We start from the raw sequence: 6000 nt of genomic DNA on the forward strand, positions 1-6000 counted from the left end.
GGCATTCAAATATATGAGCCCATGGCGGCCATTCTCATTGAAGCCACCACAGGTACTTTGCAGCATGTATGTCTGCACACCACATGCATGTAATGGAAGCCACAGGAGGGAATTAGATGACCTGGGACTGGATTTACAGACAGTCGTGAGCTTCCATGTCAGTGCAGAGAATCAAACCAGGGTCCTCTGCAAGAACAGCAAGTGTTCTTAATGGCTGAGTCCCTCACCTGCACTGAGGGACAGGCAGGTGAGCTTTAGGCACTGTCCTAGTTCTGGAGATTCAGCAGTGAACAAGGTGAGGTCACTGCCCTCCTGGCTCTTGTATCCTTTTGAAGAAAGGGGACACAAATAACTAGATAGGCAACAATGGAGCATATGACGTCATCTTATGGCTAGAGCAGCAGAGGGAATGGAGTGGTCTACTAGTAGCTAGTGCCTATGGGTGGGCCTCAGAGGCTTCCTTGTAAGCAACATAGTTTCCTTAGTATTGGAAGGAGCCAGGATGCTGCTATGGGGAGTGTATCAGTGTACTGATCTGTCTTCTGTTACTGTAGAGAGCTAACTCCAGTTTAAGGGAGTCTGATGCTTTCTTTTAGGCCACTGCATACTCTTGGTGCACGTACATACACTTAGGAATACACCTACACATAAACAAACTATCCTTTTAAACAAGAACTGATAACAAGTATATTATTATAATGCTTTAAAGTCTGTGAATTTACATTTTCAACTTTATATGATATGCATTCTTTACCTCATTGACTTGTTTTCCTTTCCTTTTCTTTCTTTTCTTTTCTTTTAATTTGATACAGTGTCTTATTCCCTAGTCTAGCTTCAAACTGTTGATCTTCCTACTTCTTGCTTTAGTCCTAAATCCTGGGGTTGTAGGGGGGTACTGCCACAATTAACTACTTTTTTAAAAAAAATATACTCATTCAGTGTATATGAGGATACTGTCACTACCTTCAGACCCACCAGAAGAGGACATCGGATCCCATTACAGATGGTTGTGAGCCACCATGTGGTTGCTGGGAATTGAATTCAGGACCTCTGGAAGGGCAGCCAGTGCTCTTAACTGCTGAGCCATCTCTCCAGTCCTCACAACTACTTCTAATGGAAATTACAGTTCAAACTGAGATGGGAAATAAATCGAGAGTGTAAAATAAATGCTGCATTTAAAGTGTAAATTATATCTGATAATTTTACATATACACACTTTTTTTTAGATTTATTTATTTATTATCTGTGAGTATACTGTCTCTGTCTTCAGACACACCAGAAGAGGGCATCGGATCTCATTACAGATGGTTGTGAGCCACCATGTGGTTGCTGGGATTTGAGCTCAGAACCTCTGGAAGAGCAGTTGGTGCTCTTAAACACTGAGCCATCTCTCCAGCCCCCATATTTTTAATCGAAATAGAATTATTTCAGTTCCCTCTCACTTTCCTCTTTCCAGCCTCTTTCAGTTTTCTTTCCTCAAATCCCTCCCATGGTCCTCACCTTCAAGTTGATGGCTTCCTTTTCTTTGATTATATTTGTTATGCACACACACACACACACACACACACACACACACACACACGCATATACAATTTATATATATTGTATATATATACATATGCATATATATGAATACATACACAGAAACAGCTACATATGTTTTTATTTCTCTGTATATGGTTTCAAAGTTGGCTACCCTGCAGTAGACAGCCAATAAGGGGGTTCATCCTTGGGAGAGGCTAATTCTTCCAGCAGTCAATAGTTGCTTCACACATATTTTTTATATAATAAAACGTAGCAAATCTTCACTCATGGAAAACTTGAGAAAATTTGAATTACAATTGTGGTTGGCATTACTGAGTGCCACTGATATTCAGTGGAGGAGGAGAGGGCTTGTTTCTGGGTCTTTCTGACTCACGTCTTAGAAATGAGGCTGTAATGAACCTGACACTTCTGAAGATTCTGAAACTGCTGGCCTTACAGGGGGGTGGGACTCGAGTGGTAGGGATAAGGAATGAAAGGGATGGGGACAGTCTCTGCATGAGACACTCCAGTGCGATCATTGGTTGTAAGCGCTTGGGTAGTCTAACCCTCCAAGGGCTCTCCTCATAAAAGGAAAAAGAGTGAGAGGGATTGGACATCAGGGTGGAGATAGAACCTCTTTACAATGACTATTCCGGTGTTGAAAATGTTTCCCCTACAATTTAAAACTTATTTCAGAGAGCATTTCAAGCAAAAACCAACCCTCTTGTCAGCAGCAAAAGGCCGTTCCTTTCTTCTCTGGTATCTTGGGATAGATAGCAGGGCACTCAGGAAGTGGAACTGTGAATTACACTGAGACGCAATCATCAGCATGCTATGGCCACGCCCATCCTGCGGAAGTGACGTCAGTGCCAACCCGAGGCTCCCACAAGCGGTTCAGGGAGCTGCAGGGATGGCTCAGCAGTTAAGTGCTCTGACTACTCCTCCAGAGGACCCAGGCTCAATTTCCAGAACCCACAAGGCAGCTCACAACTATCTATAACTCCAGTTCCAGGAGAGTCTGGCATCCTCACACATAGTGCAGGCGAAACTTCAGTGCGCTTAAAAATAAATCTTTAAAAATAATTTTTAAAAAAGGAGAAGAATTATAGGCAGGCAGGATATATGCCTCCCTATTCGTTAATAAACCATGTGACTGCAAAATTCTTTCCCTACGTCACCCCGCCCCCCATGGCTGGCTGCCCTTTGTAGCTTTGTTCTAGACCAGCTATTAGTAGTCTCCAGAATCAAGTATGTGCACCACAATGGGAGTACAAAAGGAATGTGCTAGAACTCTGTCATTTTGCTCCCATTCCTTTCTTCTATTTTTAATGCATGTTCTAGGGTCTTCCAGTATCAGACAGAACTCACAGTTAGCCATAATTCTGGAGTTTACAGAGCCCAGAGAGCCAGTTGTTTAGTAATTCATTTGATCACCCAGCCTGAAACTACCTGTGTGGCTCTTAACAGCCTTTTCTTACGCCAACGTGTGCGAAGAAATGGAGTAATTATCGGCGTCTCTAGATACCATAAGGAGTCTCACTGTGTGCTGCTAGTTTAGTTCTTCCAGGATGTGAGTACTGGAGACATTGGGCTCTGAACATCGGATGAGTGTTTGAGATATGCACCTACAGATAACTTACACAGAAATAAAATTGTCCAAGGTGCAGGCCCACAAGTGTGCGGTTGCTGTTGTTGTCTTTTCCACTGATAGAGTCATGTGATGAGACTCTCCACTCACTGACTACTTGTGGTAAGCAGCGCCCACCTCAGCAGGGCCTGAAGTTTCTCTTAATGAGTCATGCCCGGGTACCATGTGCAGTGACCTCTTGATGCCCATTGGTTACCCGCCTTGGGTGAAGGGGGAGGAGACAGATGTGAGGTGCAGGCCACAAGCAGAAGGAATGAAGAGCTTGCTGTCTTTTACCCTGAAAAAGCCCCAATAGAGCTTGACCAGATGTCTCTTAGGATGGGAACTCACCACTTCTTCCTAGACTCTGACATTTCCTGGCTAGGGAAAACATTGTGACTGTTTTGGCAACTAGCTGAAATACTTATTCAAATCTTGGATGAGACAGAGCGTAAACACGCACCTGCTAATTAAGATCTAGGTAGAAGTTTCCATGTTTCTAGTCATGATGCAATGGTGAACCATAGCAAGAGGGATCAAAGGATACAGAGTTATGAGAGCAGACAGTTGGGCATCTCCCAGTGCTGGCAGCCCATCTTCAACTATCTTCAGTTAGTTTTTTCAGGTTTCCCCTCATCCCAATATTTACCTTCAAAGGCCTTCTGAAGGGGTTTGCTCTAGCATGTCCTCTTGCTTTTATGCCTAGGATGTTAAGGCTCAGGGGCCCAAGAGTCCCCTCTGCTATGGTACTTGGACAGCGTTGTGACATTTTCCCCACAGTGTCAGAATGCCCTTGTGCAGCATTGACTCTAGGTTTTCCTGTCGACTCTGGGGACAAGGAGTGTCACTGTGACTCCAGTAAGTAATACCGGTGGCACAGGTAGACGGATCTGACAAGCCGGAGGACTAACCGAACTGCGTCCGCCTTTCCCCAATGAAGGCTATCCATCAGCGCCCGGAGTCTGCTGGAGCCGATGAGGGTGACAAGGGAATAACATCCCTTTCTCTTCCATCGACAGGGGTAATAACTCCTCACTCCCAGGGGACAGATTGTAAAAGCCAATAGCCAGGAGCCGTGAAGCAGGGAGGCAGAGGGATTGAAAATTAAAGAGGGAGTGGAAATTTTGCAGAAGGCGACAGTAGGGACAGAATAAACCGTCAAACGCCAGCCTTTTAATTGCCTTGTAGTTGATGCAGGGGTTCAAAAACATTTGTCCTGGCTGCTTAATTACTTCAAGTTGATGGTTCAAATCAGGTGCATTAGATAAATGTGGGCTCATGCTTCTTTCTTTTTGTTCTTTCTGTGGACCCCAAAATACGCTGATAGTTTCTGTTTGGACTTATTTCAAGTCCTTGCTGAAAAGTGCTTTTAACAACATATTCTGAACTAGCAGCCTGCAGGAAGATACACCACAGGTGTTAGCCGGCTTACCTTGTTTAATCTGACGTCTTCATTGTGTCTTGCATGCTTTTGTATTTCTGTGGCCGAACATGGAGGAATTCAGCCGGTAACCTATCAGGGACAATCTTTTTCAATGGTTAGTTGGAATTTCTATTTTCAAGTAACCTTCAAAATGACTTAAGCACCCCATCTTCTTCAGGTCTCTAATAGCCACCAGTAATAAACACGTAGCTTTCCAAGTCTGCGGTATTAATGAGCGCTTCACCGTCTTCATGGCACTGCATCAATAAGCGAGTTTTGGGGCCTCGGTGTTGCTCTGAATTAAATGTGGCACAAAAGATTTAACTTTGCAGACAGTCGCGCCGCTTGGAAACAGATGCCTCTGGAACGCCACCCGCTTTATGGGGAACATACTTAGGAGGTTTTTAAATTGGAACTGTTGTTTAGTTAAATCTCTGGACTCAGCTCACTGAAGGTGACAGAAGTCCTCACTCCAGCTCCATGAGAAGTAGAGGCGACAGTAAATTTTTCACGCCTGAGACAGGAGCTCTTGTTATAGGAGTCAGAACGGGGGTCAGGGCAGAGCCTGTTGATGACTGAGGAAAAGAGAAGTAAATTCATTCTGCCGCAGGCTCTTTGTCAAGTGCCGGTAGCTTACCATTGAGAACTAGTCACCCGTTCTAGTCTTACGGCCCTAGAGGTCACTCGTTTGAAATAAATCATAGCACCACGGAGACGCCGCAACCTATTGCTGCTCGGGATGAAATAGAGAGCGATGCGGCTTGCAGAATGGAAATGACTGCGAAGATCCCACCACATGTTGCTGTTTAATGCAATATGCGGTTAGATATTGATCTCCCGAATCAAGTCATTAAAATGTGCAGTTTTTGTTTATTGGAATGAAGCAATTAAATGGCTCAGTTATGCTAGCCTTTACCTTTTCTGATGAAAACTATTGATTTCTTGCCACAGCTTTATAAGCGACAATGTTTTTGATTACTCTTGACAAACCTCCTTGGAGTGTTAATTAAAATTGTACCAGATGAGCAGGTGTGGGAGATCATTAGATGGCCCGGATCTCACATCCACACTTCATATTCTGCAGCCTTGCATAATGAACAGGGCACAAGAGGGGGAAGACAATATCTTCATCAGCAGAATTAGCATCTACACTTTTTTTAAAAAAAACTAGGTGACATTCCGTGTTAGGGTTCAGGCGGACTGAATCATTGGCTTCCTCCCTCGACTACATCTGACAAAAGTTTCCTCTTTATGGCTTGTTTCAATTTTTTGAGAGTCTAGTGGGCCGATGTTTTTGCTTTCAAAATAGCAAATATTTAAATACATATTTACACAGGAAATCGAGGAGTCAAATAAAGAATTTCCCAGTGTTATGCAGATGGGGTCATGAATATTAATATGATTCCATTTAACACTTAAAACAAAT

The sequence above is a fragment of the Rattus norvegicus genome, chromosome 13 (genome assembly GCF_036323735.1).
Source record: "Rattus norvegicus strain BN/NHsdMcwi chromosome 13, GRCr8, whole genome shotgun sequence".
Taxonomy (NCBI): domain Eukaryota; kingdom Metazoa; phylum Chordata; class Mammalia; order Rodentia; family Muridae; genus Rattus; species Rattus norvegicus.